Genomic DNA, 22,530 nt, shown 5'->3' with positions numbered 1-22,530 from the left:
AATCTAAGCTGGATCATTTTCATGAAACTGTGTCCTTATAGTTATAATTTTATCTAATTTCTTTGCCTGCATGCTCACAAATCAGTACTCACTTGGTCTTCAAGGTGTTAAGCAACTTTTTCAGTGTACAGACAGGTAGACTAGTAGTCGTGCCTGCTCATACAGTTGAACCCAGAGATTTTCAAAGCTGCTTTTGTGTTGGAAGTGTTATCTCCTGCCAGGAATCTATCATATGCTAGCTTTTAAGGATAAGGAACAATATCAGTCTTATTTACAATGGTATTCCTGGAGTCTGACTCTGTATGTATTCCGGGAGTCTGACTCTGTATTTGGCACAAAGAAAGCTTCAATCATTGTCAGATCAACCACTTAATTGTTAATTTTAAAACCTCAGTCATAAAAATTTAAAAAAAAACCCTTCAGTTATATCTAAATGTATAGATTCAATATGAAAGAAGAATGAAGTAATCATTGTGCCTGTTTCTCAGTGTCAATCTTTTTTACATGGGTCAGTCCTGAAATCCTCTTTACAGAGAATGAAGCATACGACTGACCTTCAGCCATTACTTCTGAATCTCACAACACAGTGGACTAAGGAATCCAAATAGGAAACCTTCAGGTAACTTAGCTTAAGTGTAATAATAAAATAAAATTTTATAACCTTTATTTTTTAATAAACCTTTGAAACAGTTTTGCATGTAAGAAAATCCAAAGGCTGATTTTTAAAATTTTTATATTTAGTCTACTGGTCCAGAAATTGCTTGAAGAACTCATAATTCCAGACTGTAGTCAGTGAATTAGGATCTAAGGTCAGGCCATATCCCTAAGCTGTGATTACCCCCATTCTGTGATACTGCCCCCTTCCCAAAGCAACTCAGGATTAAGTGGATAGATCAGGATGAAAGCAAAATGTTTTTGGTGGAAAATTTGTAATAGTGTTACTGAACTCAGGTTTGACTGCCTTTTGCTCAAGGATCCAATACTGAGAGACTCATGTTGGGCAAAAGGAAAAATAGTTTTACTGAGGAAGCCAACAGTTATGGGGAGACAGTGGATTCCTGTACCAAAGAACTAATTCCCCACTTCCCAGTTTTTGCTAGGAGATACTATAGGGAAAAGAAGAAAGGGCTGTGTGTGTGAGGGGGTAAACTTCTATCTTCCAAGATGATTGCCTTCATCATGTAGTTTCAAATAGCCATCTTGTCTCTTATATGATTGGAATGTTATCTGAGCCATAAATCTCTGGTCAGCTAGTGCTTCTGGCTCCAGACAGTCTGGGGTTGTCATACTTGAGGTCAGCATACAGCTGACATCTTCCACATGGTGGGAGTTTAAGTATCTTCACTATGGCTCAAAGGATGTGGCTCAAAATATTATCTATAGCCCTTGCTGCTAAGTCACTTCAGTCGTGTCCGACTCTGTGCGACCCCATAGACGGCAGCCCACCAGGCTCCGCCATCCCTCGGATTCTCCAGGCAAGAAAACTGGAGTGGGTTGCCATTTCCTTCTCCAATGCGTGAAAGTGAAACGTGAAAGTGAAGTCGCTCAGCCGTGTCCGACTCTTAGCGACCCCATGGACTGCAGCCTACCAGGCTCCTCTGCCCATGGGATTTTCCAGGCAAGAGTAATGGAGTGGGGTGCCATCTATAGCCCTTGAAGAGAAACTAAATGTCTTTGATTCTGTTTTATGGATAAACTACTATTTTCTCTTGTTTGATTGTTTTCTTTTGCTTCTGCATTTTCTCATTTCTATAATTAAATTTAATGTTTAGAATTGAGGAAGGCCTAGGAGGTTAAAATTCTCTTACAAACAAAAAGCAGGTGGGGGACACATTGGTTGGGGGGAGTGGTCTTGCCCAGGAAGGCCCCTCAGAGTCTTGCTTGGTTATAATACCATTAAAAACCTCTTGGACTTGTTACCTCTTAACTGCTCTTTAAGGAGCTTAGATTTGCTTTCCTATGAAGGCGATGCACATACTTAATCTGTTTCACTTTAAGTATCTTCAGGAAACAATTTAAACCATGAACATTCCAGATAATAATAATTTTCTCAAGGAGTAACTTCCTCTAACCTCCTGACTAGTTTTGGTTACAAATACTACATCCTAATTTCCCCTGTTATTATCACAAAGGATGAATAATGAGTGATTATAATTATCTGATTTTTCTGTATTGATGCAGCTTAAGGCAGCTGGATTTTGAAATTTTGCCATTTAAATATATCTTATGAAAAATACATTTGCCATTTCAGTTATTTAAAATTCACTTCTAAAGTTAACAATTAATAAAAATATATTTTAGGTTATTAATATGTCTGTTTAGACTTCTGTAGCCATGAAGATCTTTAAGTTGCTCTCTACTTTATTCCCTTCTTTCCTTTTTTTTTTTTTTTCAATAGTGAAAACTCACTCACTCACTCAGTCACCATTATGATGAAATAATCTTCAGAATTCTCTTCCTGTGTGCCACTAAACGATAAGCAAATTATGGTTTTCCTAGGTCCTTTTCTTTCATGATATTTTGGTTCCCTCTTGATAATGTGTATATTCCTTTTAGTTTTCACTTTCAAATCTAGAAGCTATCTATTTGTCAATAAAATTATACACCGAGATCCTGGAAGGCTCTGAAAGTACCCATGTATAGGGAAAATTAGTGCAACCTATAAAACTGAGCAAAAATTTTATCTGAACTTGTAGCTGATTTCATTTACAGCATAGGTCAAAGTGTGAATTATTTATTTCTCATCCCTTTACGCTCCTATTTCATTGAGATATAATTGACATATAACATTGGATTGGTTGTAGGTATATAATACTTTGATTTGATATATGTATATATTGTAAACTGATTAACAAAATGAATTCAGTCAACATCCATCACCTCCCATAGATTTTTCTTGTGATTAAAATTTTTAAGATCTACTCTCTTAGTAACTTTAAAACATAAAATACACTATTGGTTTTCAAACTTATTTTAATCATTTTTATTGATGATTAACATATAATAGTGTATTAGTTTCCAGTACACAACATAATGGTTTGATATTTGTATATATTACACATGTTGACCATAATAGGTCTAGTTAGCATTCATCCCCATACATAGTTACACTTAATTTCTCCTGAGGAGGAGTTTGGTATTGATCACCATAGTCACCTTGCTGTACGTTACATCCCCAGAACTTATGTATCTTATAATTGGAGGTTTATACCTTTTGGTCACCCTCATCCACTTCACTCCCTCTTTGTTGTTGTTTAGTCACTCAGTCATATCTGACTCTTTGCAACCACATGTAGTATAGCCCATCAGTCTTCTCTGTCCATGGGACTTCCCAGGCAACAATACTGGAGTGAGTTCCATTTCCTTCTCCAGAGGATCTTCTTGACCCAGGGATCGAACCCGTTTCTCCTGTGTCTTCTGCATTGCAGGCAGATTCTTTACGACTGAGCTACTGCCAATTGCCAAACTGTTAAGTTTGATTTTTTTTTAATTCCACTTATAAGTGAGATAATGCAGTGTTTTATCTTTCTCTGTCTGACTTATTTCACTTAGCAGAATGCCCTCAAACTCAGTGCAGCCTCAGATGGCAAGATTTCCTTTTTTTAGTGACTGAATAATGTTCCACATTGTCTTTATCCATTTATCCTGCGATTAATACTTAGATTGTTTCCATGCCTTGGCTATTGTACATAATGCTTCAGTAAACACTGGGGGTGTAGGTATTTTTTTGAGATAGTAATTTGTTTTCCTTTAGGTGACAGAGGAAGAGAAGGAAAATGATGTCTGCCTGTCTTCCTAGTCTTTGGAGAGGATTGTAATCAGCTCTTAGAAGTACCTTAAATTAGAAACCTGACTGTCAGGCCCCATTTCTTAAGACATGCAAGTAACCTTTTTACAGGGGGAGATGTGACTCAAGCGAAATAGCTGCAAAAGCCAAAGTACCAGGTGAGTGGCCAAGCTCTTTCCAGGGAGCTACCAATGGCCTAGAGTATAGCAGGCAGAGATTACAAAGATAACACTTGGCAACCTCCTTGGTCTCTGGAGAGTAGTGAACCTCTTGTGTTCAGTCACTAAGTCATGTCTGACTCTTTACAATACTTTTACAAGCCTGCATCATGCCAGGCTTCCCTGTCCTTCACTATCTCCTGGAGTTTGCTCAAACTAATGTCCATTGAGTCAGCAGTGCCATCCAACCATATCATCCTCTGTTACTCCCTTCTCCTCTTGCCCTAAATCATTCCCAGCATCAGAGTTTCTCCAATGAGTTGGCTTTTCGCATCAGGTGACCAGAGTATTGATGCTTCAGCTTCAGCATTAGTGCTTCCAATGAATATTCAGGGTTCATTTCCTTTAGGATTGACTGGTTTGATCTCCTTGCTATCCAAGAGACTCTCAAGAGTCTTCTCCAGCACAGTATTTCAAAAGCATCAATTCTTTGGCATTCAGCCTTCTTTATGGTCCAACTCTCACATCCATACGTGACTACTGGAAAAACCATACAGACTTGTTGGCAAAGTCAAGTCTCTGCTTTTGAATACACTGTCTAGGTTTGTCATATCTTTTCTTCCAAGGAATGCTCAGCCGTGTCCAACTCTTTGCGACCCCATGGACTAGTCCATAGGATTCTCCAGCCAGAATACTGGAGTGGGTGGCCATTCCATTCTCCAAGGGAGCTTTCCAACCCAGGGATTTAACCCAGGTCTCCCGCATTTCAGGCAGATTCTTTACCAGCTGAGGCACCAGGGAAGCCCTCCAAGGATCAAGCATTTTTTAATTTCATGGCTGCAGTCACCATCTGCAATGATTTTAGAGCCCAAGAAAATAAAATCTGTCACTGTTACCACTTTTTCCCCATCTATTTGCCATGAAATGATAGGACCAGATGCCATGATCTTAGTTTTTAGAATGTTGATTTTTAAGCTAGCTCTTCCACTCTCCTCTTTCCCCTCTGTCAAGAGGCTCTTTGTTTCCTTTTCACTTTCTGCGATTAGAGTGGTATCGTTTGCATCTCTGAGGTTGTTGATATTTCTCCTGGCAAACTTGATTCCAGCTTGTGAATCTTCTAGCCCGACATTTCACATGATGTACATTGCATAGAACTTTAATAAGCAGAATGATAATATAAAGCCTTGTAGGACTCCTTTTCCAATTTTAAACCAGTGCAATGTTCCTTGTCCAGTTCTGTTGCTCCTTGACCTGCATACAGGTTTATCAGGACACAGGTAAGTTGTCTGGTATTCCCATCTCTTAAAGAATTTTCCATTTTTTTGTGATCCACACTGAAAGGCTTCATCATAGTCAATGAAGCAGAAGTAGATTTTTTTTTTTTTTTGGAATTCCCTTGCTTTTTCTATGATCCAGCTACTGTTGGCAATTTGATCTCTGGTTCTTCTGCCTTTTCTAAATCCAGCTTGTACATCTGGAAGTTCTTGGTGCACAAACTGTTGAGACCTAGCTTGAAGGATTTGCAGCATTACCTTGCTAGCAAGTGAAATGAGTGCAATTGTGTGGTAGTTTGAACATTCTTTGGCATTGCCTTTCTTTGAGATTGGAATGGATAATGATCTTTTTCAGTCTTGTGGCCACTTCTGAGTTTTCCAAATTTGCTGGCATATTGAGTTTAGCACTTTAACAGCACTGTCTTTTAGGATTTTAGATAGTTCAGCTGGAATTCCATTCCCTTCACCAGCTTTCTTAAGAATAATGCTTCCCAGATGAATGTAAGATCAGAAGCCCTACCCTCAGGCTTCAGCTATTAACAGATGCAAATTGACCTCTTTCAAGACTTTTTTTTTAATCAGCTGATTGTTCAACTGAGACTGAGAGGATAGCCTTGAGTTAAGATCTAGGTTTTTTTTTTTTTTTTTTCAGTTCAGTCAGTTCAGTTGCTCAGTCCTGTCCAACTCTTTGTGACCCCACGGACTGCAGCATACCAGGCTTCCCTTTCTATCACCAACTCCCGGAACTTGCTCAAACTCATGTCCATCTATTTGGTGAAGCCATCCAACCATCTCATCCTCTGTCGTCCCTTTCTCCTCCCGCCTTCAATCTTTCCCAGCATCAGGGTCTTTTCCAATGAGTCAGTTCTTTGCATCAGGTGGCCGAAGTAGTGGAGCTTCATTCAGCTTCAGCATCAGTCCTTACAGTGAATATTCAGGGCTGATTTCCTTTAAGATGAACTGGTTGGATCTCCTTGCTGTCCAAGGGACTCTCAAGAGTCTTCTCCAACACCATGGTTCACAAGCATCTATTCTTCGGTGCTCAGCTTTCTTTATGGTCCAACTCTCACATCCATACATGACTACTGGAAAAACCATAGCTTTGACTAGATGAACCTTTGTCAGCAAAGTAATGTCTGTCCTTTTTAATATGCTGTCTAGGTGGTCATAGCTTTTTTTCCAAGGAGCAAGCATCTTTTAATTTCATGGTTTCAGTTACCATCTGCAGTGATTTTGGAGCCCAAGAAAATAAAGCCTGTCACTGTTTCCATTGTTTCCACATCTGTTTGCCATTCAGTGATGGGACCAGATGCCATGATCTTAGTTTTCTGCATGTTGAGTTTTAAGCCAACTTTTTCACTTCTCTTTCCTATTCATCAAGAGGCTTTTTAAATTCTTCTTCCCTTTCTGCCAAAAGGGTGGTATCATCTATATATCTGAGATTATTGATATTTCTCCAGGCAATCTTGATTCCAGCTTGTGCTTCATCCAGCTTGGCATTTCACCTGATGTACTCTGCATATAAGTTAGATAAGCAGGGTGACAATATACAGCATTGACGTACTCCTTTCCCAATTTGGAACCAGTCTGTTTCATGTCTGCTTCTAACTGTTGCTTCTTGACCTGCATACAGATTTCTCAGGAGGCAGGTCAGGCGGTCTGGTATTCCCATCTCTTGAAGAATTTTCCACAGTTTATTGTGATCCACACAGTAAAGGGCTTTGGCGTGGTAAATAAAGCAGAAGTAGATGTTTTTCTGTAACTCTTGCTTTTTCGATGATCCAACAGATGTTGGCAACTTGATCTCTGGTTCATCTCCATTTTCTAAATTCAGCTTGAACATCTGGAAGTTCACGGTTCACATACTGTTGAAGCCTGGCTTGGAGTTTGAGCATTAATCTGCTAGTGTGTGAAATGAGTACATTTGTGCAGTAGTTTGAACATTCTTTGGCATTGCCTTTCTTTGGGATTGGAATGGAAACTGAGCTGTATATACGTGTGTGTGTGTGTGTTTATATATTTACTATAATATTATAAATGGATGCAAGCCCTGTCGGCTTTGAGAGTTAGGTTTCTGGGGTTTTGTCTCCCAGGTGGAAGACTTAAAAGTTGGAGTACTAGAACTTAGGTCCAAGCCCTTCACTGCTTGAGGAGAAGTTATTAGTCATGAGTGCCTTCTTAATTGTTTCTTGTGCCAGGGCTGGATTTATGGTAAGATTGTATCTCAGCCGCTCCTCCTCCCTTTTGATGTGGGTTTTTCCCCTCAATAGCCAGATATGCAGGATATCACTCAGCCAAGCTTCTGGATTTCTTTCAGAGGGAGTTATTCTGCTTGCTTCCTGGTTAGCTCATCTTATAAAGAATCTGCCTGCAAGGCAGGAGACGATAGTTCGATTCCTGGGTCAGGAAGTACCCCTGGAGAAGGGGTAGGCTGCCCACTCCAATATTCTTGGGCTTCTCTGTGGCTTAGACAGTAGAGAATCCACCTGCAATGTGGGAGACCTGGGTTCAAACACTAGGTTGGAATATCCCTTGGAGGTGGGCATAGCAACCCACTCTAGTATTCTTGCCTGTAGAATTGCCATGGACTGAGGAGCCTGGCAGACTACAGTTCATGGGATCACAAAGAGTTGAACATGGCTGAATGGACATGGATAGAAGAATTTAGAGGCCTCCCATGTTGCCAATTGAAGCACTTTCTGCATTTCTGATTCTATCCCTGTAAATAGATAATAGAACAAGATCTTGATTATAAGAATAAAAGGTTGACTGCTTAAGCAGTCTGAAATACCTATTAGATATTTGTTACAATTGTTATGCAAATAACACTTCTTTTTGTGATGTTTTGTTTTTAAATGGGAAAAGCATGCTGGGGACAAACTTGCCATCTCAAATAGTAAGATGGAGTGACAGAATCCATGATTGTTGAAATGTTTTGTGAAATAAAAGATTCGATGTGATGTGTTAAAAGGTGTAGGATCATAAGCAATCACCTTTTTAAAGTACTTTCAAAATATTCTTTACATGTATACCTGTGATGGATTTATTTTGATATTTGGCAAAACTAATACAATTATGTAAAGTTTAAAAATAAAATAAAATTAAAAAAGAATAAAATAAAATATTCCAGACATGGGTAAAAAAAATAAAAAAATAAATAAATAAAATAAAATTGAAGAGGTGATGTAAATTACATGACAAAATAGTGTGTGAATAATCAGTTTCACATACAGTTTTTGAAAACAGGCATTAGTATAATTAGTATTATTTATATATTATATACTAGTCTTTTAAAATGTCCATATGTCTATTATATTTTCAACTTTTATTTCTGACCTGGAAATAGTCTTAGGAGACATATTATTTATTAAGGATTAATGTCTGTGGAGGCAGGGGATGCCTCTAAATAAGTGCCCAAATTCAACTATTCTTACTTAAATGATCTAGTTATGATATATTTGGAAGAATAGAGCTTTATTTTAGAAGCAAGGTGAGATTTTTCATCTTCTACTCTTGAAATAGTCTGCCAGATTGATGGAGCCTCATTTAGGGCTCATCAGAAACCGTGAACACTGCAGTATGGTTTGATTATAGTGCTAAATATCAAGCAACACAGACAAAAATACCATTTAGCCAGGTGTGGTTTATGCATATTGTGAATAAAAAATATTTTATTCAAAATTTAAGATAATTCATTTTGCACAGAAAGCATATGATAAGGGTCTTAGACAGCAAAAAAATATTAAACAATACATCATTGTAAATTATTTTGGTAAAATTTTTTTATTAAAGAAACATTAGTAATAACTCACTTAGAAATGAGGGAATATTGGGTAATCTTTCGCTCTTACATCTTCTTATTTCAAATGCTGTAATAAGAACTGTAATAAGAGTCTTAAATTAGAGAAATGCCTTGTTAAATAAAAATGAACCATTTGATTTAAAGTGAGACATCTGGGAACTTCACCACACTAATACACCTGTATCTAAGGATTACCAAGAAAAAAATCTGGATTTGATCAGAGAATCTTTAAATTGTAAATAATTCACCCACTATTATTCGGAGGTTAAAATCCATAGGAGTTATTAATTCTGGTTTACTACTTCCCAGTTGACAATTTTCATGTTTTCACTCCTTTGCTGTATTTAAAGTAAATATGTGCATATATGATAACTATAAAGAACAATAAGAGCAATATAATATTTTGGTGCTATTATAATGACTTTCCCCCCCCCCCTTATCATTATCACTGTTACCAGCTGGTATCTAGTGCTATTTCCCTGATAGATGCTGGAGGTCTAATATCTCCTGAGTAGTGGTGAAGAGAAAAACCCTGGCTACACAATCTGAATCTGGATTGCTCTGAATTCTCACATAACAGACTTTGAAAGCAAGTTTCCTCTTTTTCCCAGCTCAAGGTGCCTAATTTCTGGAGTTTCTTTCCACAGAGCTATGTGCCTTATGAATAGCACAAGCATAACAACAGAGCTTTACATGTCCGAGTATTTTGTTTAGTTTTTACTTTTTCTAGATTGATGAAAGATGGTAGAGGAAGCAGCAGGCTGGAGTTCTCTTGTCAGTTCAGTCTCTAACACAAACATATGGAAGTCATATTCTTCCTTTTCATCATGTCATTCATTTTCAGTGGCTCAAACCCCTCGCAAACTCTTCAAACCCCCCCCTCCCTAGTTGAAATCAAATAAGTTCTAATGGACTCTGCCTCAGATTTCATTATGATTTTCCTGTTACAGTGCCATCAAAAAGTGTGGTTTCCAAAGCTAAGGCCACTGTGAGTGAGACAGAAGCTGTGCATTTTGAGCTAATATCTTCAACTCTACTTATTTAGATTTCTCCTGTGTTTTTGGCTACTTTAAATGAAAGGACGGAGAAGGCGATGACACCCCACTCCAGTACTCTTGCTTGGAAAATCCCATGGGCAGAGGAGCCTGTTAGGCTGCAATCCATGGGGTCGCTAAGAGTCGGACACGACTGAGTGACTTCACTTTCACTTTTCAGTTTTATGCATTGGAGAAGGAAATGGCAGCCCACTCCAGTGTTCTTGCCTGGAGAATCCCAGGGATGGGGGAGCCTGGTGGGCTGCCATCTATGAGGTCGCACAGAGTCGGACACGACTGAAGTGACTTAGCATAGCATAGCAAATGAAAGGAAAATATGAAATACAACTTTCCAGAGTATTCCTTGCTTTATTTTGTCTGTCTTTCACCCCCTAAGATCTGACTCTATCCTCAAGATCTGGCTAACATAGACATTTTCAAATTTTCTAACTTATCTTTATTCCTTCTGTCTTCCTATGTGTGTGTGTGTGTGTGTGTGTGTGTGTTAGTCACTCAGTCGTGTCTGACTCTATGTGACCCCATGGACTGTAGCCCACCAGGCTCCTCTGTCCATGGAATATTCCAGGCAAGAATACTGGAATGGGTTGCCATTCCCATCTCCGGGGGAATCTTCCTGACCCAGGGATTGAACCCAAATCTCCTGCATTGCAGGCAGACTCTTGACCATCTGAGCCACCAGGGAAGCCCAGATAGCACCTATCTGTCTTCCTAAATACCACATTCTCCCATTGATCATTACTTCCCACTTGATGCATACACTATTTTTACATGTTGGTTGAATGAATAAACAAATCAATGAGTAAATGAATGGCTGTGATAGCATCTATGGAGCCTAGGGTTTTAAGGAATGCTTTGCAGCTTATACATGTATGATGAACCATCCAGGATAACTTTTCATATAAAGAATTATAATTTCAATTTTAACTATAATCAAAGGTAATTATTTTAATTGACATAGTTATACCTTTGAATGCATTTCGATACTAATAATCACCTAAATTTTGTGGTTTCATAAGCTTTCTGTACTAATTTTACATATCTACTAATAAAGATAATCATCTGTAAGTTATATATCATATACATTGTATAATTGTTTTGTGGAGATTTTCTATAAGATATATTTTGGAATTGGAATCTTGTAGAAAATTCTCATTAATTTTGTGATTGTTTGGCCATATAAAAGTTGCTGATAAAACCTTTTTATGTGAGTTAATCCTAGCCAACTGTACAAAGTGCTACTGAATTAGTATAGTGTAAGTATTGATTGATGAGTGTCAAGCATCTAATAGCTAATCCATCTTAAGATGAATTTATAGTCTTTGAAAATCCCAATTTCTGATGTTCAGGTTTTAAAGAGCTGAAATGTAATTTGAAAATGAAACAAAGTAAAAGACATACTGGAAAAAAATTTTTTTTAAGTTTGGTGTTAGGAAAGAAATAATGACTAGCTCTCATTTTTTATGTTATCTACAAAATTATGTGTCTTCATACACTTTAAGTAGAAAACTCTTTTAAATTTTGTTTTCATTTTACTTAACTTTTATCTAAAGAGTTAAAGAGTTAGAGAGGGTTGTTCATGTTTTAAGATTTTATAGAGAAGCTCTGTGCATTCATAGCCTTTGCACTTCAAGTCTCCATTATATGCTCAATCTAGATCGTATCATGCACACTGTCCCTGCTTTTCCAAAATAATCCTGTATGGTAAAAGAGAGAAACAGTGACTATATGAGCTCTGGGAAATAATTTGTTAACTTGATAACTACCCTGTGCCCCTATATATTGCCTCAATGCTAATGAAATGAATTGGGTAAAAGGATACTCTCCTCAAGGCACTTTTTCACATTTCAAAAGATAGTTTCCATAATGTGTTTGCATTTGTAGATGTATGGCATTTTTAGGATCTTAAATACATCTCTACTTTTTTTAGAATCTTAAATACATGACTCTACTAGTCATAAAAAAGATATATTTATTAAAATTTATTTTTATAAGATTCTTATATTGACTTTAGTTACAGCTTTATATATTAAAAAACAGGAAATAGGAAAGTGGAAATAGTAATTTTAAATACACAGAATATATTGTCTTTTATATTGTAATTGAGATTTAGTTTGAAATGAAATTGTTCTTTTATAGAATTAACTGTTCTAGAAAAATACAGAAAAGGTATCTTAATGTTATATATTACTCAGCTTTCTGATACTCAAACAGTCAAGGTAATCTAGTTTAAAACTGCCACTTTTTCAAATTATTGACTCAAGAACACATACTGAATTTACTTATTATAGATTCAACATCTCAGAGAAGAATGAAGAGTTGAGATTTCTGGGGGTTTTATGGGGATTTCTTGAGATTTCTGGGGATTACTGAATTGAAGATCTAGTAAGGATATCTTTTTAATCAAGTTATTTGTCTATTCTTGAGGTTAATTATCTTCTGGGTTTTACTAGCGAAATAAGGCTGATGCTCAAATAAACATATTTTTTCTGACAATCATATATGCTAAACAATGATTTGCTTAGAAGTATAATTGAGGATGAGTGTATGATGCTATCGATGGTATGTGGTGATATTTCCAGGGGAAAGACAAGTAAACCTCTCTTTCAGTAGACACATGTTTAATTTTACACAGCATTCAATCACTTGTATTCCAGGTACATGGAAATTATGTAGAAAAATAGAATGTGTATATTTAGTGTAATAGAACTAAATTCAAAATATAGTATTTTTGACAGCAGTTTGATGAAGTATTTCCATTTGAAATTTTATGCTTTAAACATTTTTATAACATATTTTTCTTATACTTTATCTAGATTTTACCAGCCTTATAGTCATCCATATATCAGTTTTTTGTACTGCAAATTAATAAATACTTCTTACTTATCACATCACTTGAAAAGAATAAAAATTTATATTCCATAATATGTATTATCTGTGTATGTTGGGCACGACTGATGCATCATACATATGCTGATACATACATTTAAAATGTCAATTTCATTGTATTTTTACTGTATTTTGAAAATGCTGATTTTTTTTTTCATTCTTTCTCTACCTTAGCCTTTTATTTATCACTTTAGGATCAAACCTGGATTGCTTTATTGCATATTAATGCAGTGCGGGCAAACCAGCGTGTTTGCAGATGACTTGAAAAGATTCTTTATCACTCCCTTAGGGAAACTGTATTGCTGATCTCATTGAAATTAACCTTTAAATACAGAAAAGGGTTCTAAAGAAAGTCATTTTGACCATTTAAGTGGTAAACTTTACCAGTTCTGTTTACATGAATCTAAGTAAATATGTTCCTCATCATAAAGAAGCAGAAGTAATTAATAGTATTGCAATTCATTTTCAGTTCAAAAAAAGTGTAAGCATCTATTATCTTCCAGGGACTGTATTAAATAACTAATGATACAGAATGAGTTAAAGTTGACTTGATCTCCAGACTCAAATAGCAGGCTAAGCAAAGCACAGAGAAAAGTCCTGTGTGAACAAAGGCTGTTTAATCTATTATCTGGATAAGAAATGTGAAGCCTTTGGGGAAAGAAAGGGGAAAGTGCCATCTTTTTCACCAGGCATCTTCCTGTTATCTGGGACTGAGCAGCAGAAAATTTTATGTTAGTAAATGTACTAGGTAAAAACAGCCTATTTTCTATTTCAATAAGCTAGTACACAGAAAGGATGTAAAATTTTCCTAAAGTAGATTCAGTATTAACTGAAGTTTTTACATCCTGAACCTGGAACAGACATGCTTACGTGAGGGGAGATTGTTACACTGGGGTTGTAAGAATCACAGTAATCAAGGGTGCAGAGTACTGAGACCACTCCTTAAGTCCCACTTGCAGACACAATGATTCTCCATTTCTGATGTATGTAATACAAAAATGGATACTAAACTTAGATTTCCAAGGACAGTTCTCTCCTGTCTTTTGAATACTGTATAAAATATCTAAAGATTGCTATTAATTTGCCTTTCAAAGTATACCTCTTACATTATGTTTCGCATGCTAAAAGTAGCACCACAGACAAACACACAGACACTCACTCCAATTATATTTGATCAAGAGAACATAATCATAACAATTTCATGTTAGTTACAAACTATTCTGTTAAAAAACTTGGCCAGTTTGTTCAAAACGGCAAATCATGTTATTTTAAGATAGATTCTTTAAAAATATTTTCTTAAAGACATGTTTTACTTATTCATCATACAAGCTTTATGATTATGTTGTGGTAATAAGAAATGTATTTTCTCTAAAAATGCGGCAGCTTGTTCTTCATTCACAGTGCTGTTAGAAATGTTAGGTCACAAATATTATATACTGCATTTATTAATACAATAAAATTGCCAGTGCATGACCCTGCAACTGGAGAAATTAATAAAGATGTAAATTATTTTTAAAATAATTGATAAGAAGACTGTTTTTTGGAACAGCTACCATTTTAAGTTCTAACATCACTTAATCAACAGATTCAAGGATAAGGACTTGCCAGATTATCTATTCTTTTACTGTAAAAACAGTGGATTATTACAGATTTGTAGGGTTTCCCTGGTCCTGCAATGCAGGAGACCCCAGTTTGATACCTGGAGTGGGAAGATTCGCTGGAAAAAGGATAGGCTACCCAATTCAGTATGCTTGGGCTTCCCTGATGACTCAGTTGGTAAAGAACCTGCCTGCAATGCGGAAGATCCCCTGGAGGAGGACATGACAACCCAATCCAGTATTCTGGCCGGGAGAATTCCATGGACTGTATAGTCCATGGGGTCACAAAGATCATTACTTAATCATCAAATCACTTAATCAACAAATTCAAGAATAAGAACTTGCAAAATGATCTTTTACTGTAAAACTGTGGATTTATAAATTTGTTGAACTGACAATTTAAAGTTAATTTAAGGAGAACAAAACTTTACTAACTGATATAAATTATTTACTCAAAGGTAAACAGTATCTATAGCATTTCATTTACAGCAGACAAGAAATAAATTACAAAAGAAGAAAATATGAGAAAAAATGTATTGCATCTGTTGCCTGAAAGGGCATATTATTTAAAATAATCCTTATAGTTTGGAGCTGTCCTGCTACCTCTGGGTGTGTCTGTTGGCTTATAGATTGGGGATTAAGGTTTACTTGAATCTGACTTGTCATCTTGGACCCAATTGATTTTAATTGGTTTACGTTATACCCTTGTGCTATGTCATTCTTTCAAAGGTTGTGCTCTGCCCCCTTCCCTCCTGTTTCATGGTCTTTTCTGAACCCCACCCAGACCCACAAGGTTACCTCTACAATCTTCTGGAGAGACAGCCAGAAAATAGCTGGCCTTAGGAGGGAAATGGAGAAGGCAATGGCACCCCACTCCAGTAGTCTTGCCTGTAAAATCCCATGGACAGAGGAGCCTGGTAGGCTGCAGTCCATGGGGTCGCTAAGAGTCAGACACGACAGAGCGAATTCACTTTCACTTTTCACTTTCATGCATTAAAGAAGGAAATGGCAATCCAGTGTTCTTGCCTGGAGAATCCCAGGGATAGGGGAGCCTGGTGGGCTGCCGTCTATGGGGTCGCACAGAGTCGGACACCACTGAAGCAACTTAGCAGTAGCAGTAGCAATAGTTTGGAAGTAATGAAAGAGTCAGTCAGTTCAGTTTCTCAGTCGTGTCCGACTTTGCAACCCCATGGACTGCAGCACACCAGGCTTCCCTGACCATCACCAACTTCAGAGCTTACTCAGACTCATGTCCATCAAGTTGGTGATGGCAAACAGCTATCTCATCCTCTGTCACCCTCTTCTTCTCCTGCCTTCAATATTTCCCAGCATCAGGGTCTTTTCCAATGAGTCAGTGCTTTGCATCAGGTGGCCAAAGTAGTGGAGCTTCAGCTTCAGCATCAGTCCTTCCAATGAATATTCAGGACTGATTTCCTTTAGGATGAACTGGTTGGATCTCCTTGCTGTCCAAGGAACTCTCAAGAGTCTTCTCCAACACCACAGTTCAAAAGCATCAATTCTTTGGCCCTCAGCTTTCTTTATAGTCCAAGTCTCACATCCATACATGACTACTGGAAAAACCATAGCTTTAACTAGATGGACCTTTGTCAGCAAAGTAATGTCTCTGCTTTTTAATATGCTGTCCAGGTTGGTCACACCTTTCCTTCCAAGGAGCAAGCATCCTTTAATTTCATGGCTTCAGTCACCATCTGCAATGATTTTGGAGCCCCAAAAGATTAAGTATGTTACTCTTTCCATTTCTTCCCCATCTATTTTCCATGAATTGATGGGACCTGTTGCTATGATCTTAGTTTTCTGCATGTTGAGTTTTAAGGCAACTTTTTCACTCCTCTCTTTCACTTTCATCAAGAGGGTATTTAGTTCTTCTTCCCTTTCTGCCATAAGGGTGGTATCTTCTGCATATCTGAGGTTATTGATATTTCTCCCAGCAATCTTGATTCCGGCTTGTGCTTCATCCAGCTTGGCATTTCACATGATATACTCTGCATATAAGTTAAATAAGCAGGGTGACAATATACAGCCTTGACGTGCTCCTTTCCCGATTTGGAACCAATCTCTTGTTCATGTGTAATTCTAACTGTTGCTTATTGGCCTGCATACAGATTTCTCAGGAGGCAAGTCAGGTGGTCTGGTATTCCCATCTCTTTCAGAATTTTCCACAGTTTATTGTGATCCTCACAGTCAAAGGCTTTGGCATAGTCATTAAAGCAGAAGTAGATGTTTTTCTGGAACTCTCTTGCTTTTTTGATGATCCAATGGATGTTGGCAATTTGTTCACTGGTTCCTCTGTGTTTTCTAAATCCAGCTTATAATACACCTGAAAGTTCACAGTTAACATACTGTTGAAGCCTGGCTTGAAGAATTTTGAGCATTTCTTTGCTAGCATAAAATAAGTGCTAGATAAGTGAAATTGTGTGGTAGTTTGAATTCACACGATTCTTTGGCATTGCCTTTCTTTGGTATTGGAATGAAAACTGACCTTTTCCAATCCTATGGCCACTGCTGAGTTTTCCAAATTTGCTGGCATATTGAGTGCAGCACTTTCACAGCATCATCTTTAGTATTTGAAGTAGCTTAACTGGAATTCCATCACCTCCATTAGCTTTGTTCCTAGTGATCCTTCATAAGGCCCACTTGCCTTCACATTCCAGGATGCCTCGCTCTAGGTGAGTGATCACACCATCGTGGTTATCTAGGTCATGAAAATCTTTTTTGTTTAGTTTTTCTGTGTATTCTTGCCACCTCTGCTTAATATCTTCTGCTTCTGTTAGGTCCTAACCATTTCCGATAATGAAGAAAACCATACAATTAAATATGAATGTGTGTTCCTTCTTGGACTTTGAACTACTTCCATTAAAAAATAAAGTTTCAATTGAATAAAATGAAGTTACAGTAAATTCTGAATGTAGATCTCTTTCTGCATTTAATCCCTATATTACTCATCTCTAAATGCCATAGAGTTTAAAGTAGTAACTAGCAGAAGTGAAGGCTCAATGATTGGAAATCTATATATGGTTGAATGGATAAATAAAGTTAACTATCTCCTTTTTCCTATTCCCTTCCTCAGAACTCTTTATTCTGTATTTATTGGGATGTAATTTTTCAATCACAGAGTGCTGTGGCAAGGTAGAAAGGAATCTGAATTGACAGACATGCTGAGCACATGTGCTCCCTCTGAAACTTCTTAGCTATTGTCCATTTGACAAATCACTCTACTTCCCTAAGCCTATTTCTTTATCTGCAAAATGAAAGAGTTGGAATAGAATGGCCCCCAAATTTATGGTTCTTGGATTATGTAACAGTATACTGGCCCATGTGGAACTTTTCTTTCTCTTAATCTTTAAAGTTTAACAAATTTCAGCTTTATGCTTTTCTTGGGTTTAGGAAGATAATTCATTATTACTGTTAAAACACTCCCTACTGTGCAACAGCTGGTGCAGGTGAAAGAAATTAAGTAAGAGCACAGTAGCACTGTAAGACTTCATCACCTACTCTGCTTAATTATAGAAGTCAGAACTTGAAAATTAGATTTATGAAGATAAGTTGAAATGTAGATAATATTTTTCAGGATATACAGGATTGATGATATGTTATTTTGGAATCTTAAATTTTCAAGTTCTGCATATATGAAGAAGGATAGTATCATAAGTCTAAAAGGGAAAGGGATCCTTTGGTCTCTAGGCCAATGAGTTTGATGTTAAGCCAATTAAAGTTCTAAATTTAATTAATTACCAAACTGTACACTGGGAAAATAAATTACTAGAGCTAACATGAGCTTCTTTTTTTTTAAACAACTGATCCCAGCTCAAAGGACTGTGTAAAAATAATGGACTTTATATACACATATATTATATTCTTTTACATATGCTAAAGAATATGGACTAAAGTACATTTGTAACTGGTCAATCAGATCTATCAATATAATTAATATATTAATATAAATCTAAAGGGAGGGATTCCTTTACTAAGTGTGACCTTTTTAAAATGTAGTTTTCAATGATTAAATAGTTTCTGTCTGGATATGATGTCTTCAAATTTCTAGATGATGACTTACTGCTCAAATTTATATAAAATGTTTAGTATTATCTGTACTGAAGGACACCCTAAACTAAGAATAAATTTTGTAAAGCCCAGAGTTTTACATTTGAGTTTTAACATTAGAAAACAAACTAAATGGGAAGGCTTAAAAATTTAACTCACTAGTACTTCATATGAAGATTACCAAATCTAGAAGATTACCAAAAAAATCTTGGGTTTCATTAATAGAAATATAGATTTTAGACAAAATCAGGTAAGATTCCTGTTCTACACTATTGGTCAGACTTTTCATGTCAAACATTTCTTATAGAGAGTATGTTTCGTAGAACAATTGTTTAACTGAAATTAATCCAGGACAGTAATTATATTGTTGAAAGTTCTCAAAACCGTATGTAGTGGTCCATGGTTATTTTTACTGCCCGACATTCCTCAGTTTTCTATTGGTAACCATAATTCTGTTTTCCTCCTGGGAATCAAGACTCCTTCCATTCTCATTCCTTAATTTTTAGAGTGAAGTTAACTCTATAGTCTGCTTTGAGGGCAGGTCAGGAAAAATACCTGATACAGAGTTACGGTCAGTACAAATGCGCTTTGCGGACATACTTGTTGTTTATGGTCTGTGTCTATTCTGACTGATTATTGGTAATTTTCATTCTGATTAGCTTATATCCGGCAAATATACATATGGATCCCCCATATTTAAGTTAATCTGTTTGCTCAGCTCACATCAATTTCATGATTATGAGAATTTTGTTATCTGCAAACCATGAGAGTTTTACTCCTTTTCCAATCTGGATCTCTTTTCTTTCTTTTTGTTCTCTAATAGCCATAGCCAGGAATTTGAGAACATATTATATTGAATAATAGTGGTCAGTGTGGGCACCCTTGTCTTATTCCTGATCTTAGAGGGAATACTTTCAGTTTTTCATCCTTGAGAATAATGTTTGCTGTGTGTTTATCATATATGGCCTTTGTTATGTTGACGTAGGTTCCTTCTGTGCCCATTTTTTGAAGAGTTTTTTTTATCATAAATGAGTTCTGAATTTTTTTGAAGGCTTCTTCTGCATCTATTGAGATTATCATATGATTTATGATTTTTATCTTTCAATTTGTTAATATGGTGTATCACATTGGTTGATTTGCATATATTACATCCCTGGGATAAACACAACTTGATCACAGTGTATGAGGTTTTTAATGTGTTGCTGAATTCTGTTTGCTAAAATTTTGTTGAGGATTTTTGCGTCTATGTTCATCAGTGATATTGGCCTGTAGTTTTCTTTTTTGTGTGTTGTCTTTGTCTGGTTTTGGTATCACGGCGAGGGTGGCCTCATAGAATGAATTTGGAAGAGTTCCTTCCTCTGCAGCTTTTTGGAAAGAGTTTTAAAAGGATAGGCATTAGCTCTTCTCTAAATGTTTGATAAAATTCACCTGTGAATCCATCTGCCCTGGGCTCTTGTTTTTGGGGAGATTTTTTTTTATTACAGTTTTATTCCAGTGCTTGTAGTTTTTGTGAAGAGTTGACTCATTGGAAGAGACTCTGATGCTGGGAGGGATTGGGGGCAAGAGGAGAAGGGGACAACAGAGGATGAGATGGCTGGATGGCATCACTGACTCGATGGACGTGAGTCTCAGTGAACTCCGGGAGTTGGTGATGGACAGGGAGGCCTGGCGTGCTGTGATTCATGGGGTCGCAAAGAGTCGGACACGACTGAGCGACTGATCTGATCTGATCTGATTTTAGCGCTTGTAATTGGCTTGTTCAAAATCTCTATTTTCTTCCTCGTTCAGTCTTGGAAGGTCAGACTTCTCTAAGAATCTGTGCATTTCTTCCAGGTTGTCCATTTTATTGGAATATAGTTTCTTGTAATGGTCTCTTATGATCCTTTTGTATTTCTGTGTTGTTTGTTGTAACTTTTCCTGAGGTTATTTTCTCTTTTCCACTAGATTCAACTTGTGAAATACTAAATGTGGAACTATTTTTTGTTTACTTTTGGCTGCACTAGGTCTTCATTGCTGCACGGGGGCTGTCTTTAATATTGCAGCAAGTGGAGGTACTCTCCCGTTGCGATGTGCAGGCTTCTCATGACAGTGGCTTGTCTTGTTGTGGAGCACAGGCTTTACAGTGCACAGGCTTCAGTAGTTACGGCACATGGGCTTGGGTGCCCAGTACACGTGGGATCTTAGTTCCCAGGCCAAAGGTCAAACCTGTGTCCCCTGCATCAGTGGTGGATTCTTAACCACGGACCATCAAGGAACTATTTTAACATTAAAGTGGGAAAATCTGTGAAACCAATATGGGATATAGGTGAGGCAAGTTTTGAAGATGAAAAAACAAGGTTCTAATGACATAATTTCAGTCCTTGTGTCATATTATATCTAAACTAGGAACTACTTCAGTATCTGGGTCAAAAATTAGTCAAGTTTTGTTTCATCTAGAGTCAAAAGAATCCTAATGATTCATCATGTAGGAAAGGAACACAAACTGAAACCTGAAGATGTTTGCCTTAAAAGAGAGAAAGGGAAAAAAAAAGTTGTTTGTATATGCTTGATCTGTTGTTAGATATCTCTTCATTACTTAGAGAGTATCAGAGGGTACAGAGATACAAGTTCTGTATCGACAGATTTGGCATCAATAAAATAAGGACTTCTTCATAATATGAGTTATCCAAAATGAAATAAGCTGTTGCCTGTAATAATAAGGACTAAAATGGAGTGTGGATTATAACGGACATTATATTTAGCTAAAGGACCCACTAGCTCTTACTAAAATCTTTAAAACCTATTGAATAATTGACTCTGCTGGACATTCTATCAGGCATGTTAACAAATTGCCTGCAAAGTCTGTACTGTAATTAAATGAAGAACCTAAGGGACAATGAAGTTGAATGCCTTTCACAAGGCAAGAAACCTAGAAAGTAGCGATAATGGGAAGGAAACCCAATGTATCTGACTGACTTTAAAACTGTTGCCTCTCCACTAACCTTCTAACAGTGCCCGGATTTTTATAGATTCAAAGCAATTATAAAATCCTGTATTTTGCAAATATTTTAGCAATGGTTTACTTAAAAAGAAAAATGTACTAATGCAGTTTGAAAATGAATTATCTTTGACTGATGGACAATAGGTTTTATGGATGTTCTAAAAATACACTAAAAGCACTTTAGTATGTAAATTCCATGATGACTAAAAGCTGCCATACCTATGTAAATGTAATTGGACTGTGAGGCTTAGATAAATGTATAAATGCTAAAAGAAACAAGTCAAAACACACTTAGTTATAAAAATGTAAAAGCAAATGTGTAATAATTTCTGAACGAGTCTAACAGAGCTCAGGCAATATGTAATCAAGGGCTAAAGAGCCACATATTCTACCAAGGATTGCACTCAGCACTAATTTTTTAAGAATTAAGATAGTGAAGCTACAGAGGAAAAACTTTCTGCTCTAAATTAAGCCCTGATAGAAAGTGTACAAAGAAATTTTGGTTGATAATTACATTTCTAATTTATTTCTTGTCACTACATCTCTAAAAATAAATACACACACACGCACACATATGTAATTATAGTGAAAGTTGCTCATTTGTGTCAGACTCTTCACAACCCCATGGACTATATATAATCCATGGAATTCTCCAGGCCAGAATACTGGATTGGGTAGCCTTTCCTTCTCCAGGGGATCTTCCCAACCCAGGGATCGAACCTGGGTCTCCTGCATTGCAGGCGGATTCTTTACAGCCACAAGGGAAGCCCATATGATTACAGGGTAATTCAGAAATTTTTACTAGTGCAGGAAGTCTTTTTTTTTTTCTTCCTTTTATTAGTGCAGGTAATTTGGTAGCAAGATTATGTAAATCTTATTCTAAGACCTCTATTGTTTGAAGTCATTGTATCTTATAATGTGAGAAATA

At 36.7% G+C, this 22,530-nt stretch overlaps 1 protein-coding gene across 1 annotated transcript in view; it reads left to right on the top strand.

Moving 5' to 3' along the window:
- The window catches only part of GRID2 (glutamate ionotropic receptor delta type subunit 2), a 1,601,453-nt gene that overhangs the window by 616,995 nt on the left and 961,928 nt on the right, over nucleotides 1-22,530 (top strand). The window lies entirely within an intron of this gene.

This window comes from Bos taurus, chromosome 6, assembly GCF_002263795.3.
Source record: "Bos taurus isolate L1 Dominette 01449 registration number 42190680 breed Hereford chromosome 6, ARS-UCD2.0, whole genome shotgun sequence".
NCBI classification, from domain to species: domain Eukaryota; kingdom Metazoa; phylum Chordata; class Mammalia; order Artiodactyla; family Bovidae; genus Bos; species Bos taurus.
Note: the sequence above shows the minus strand (reverse complement) of the source record. Positions and strands in the feature narration are given on the sequence as shown.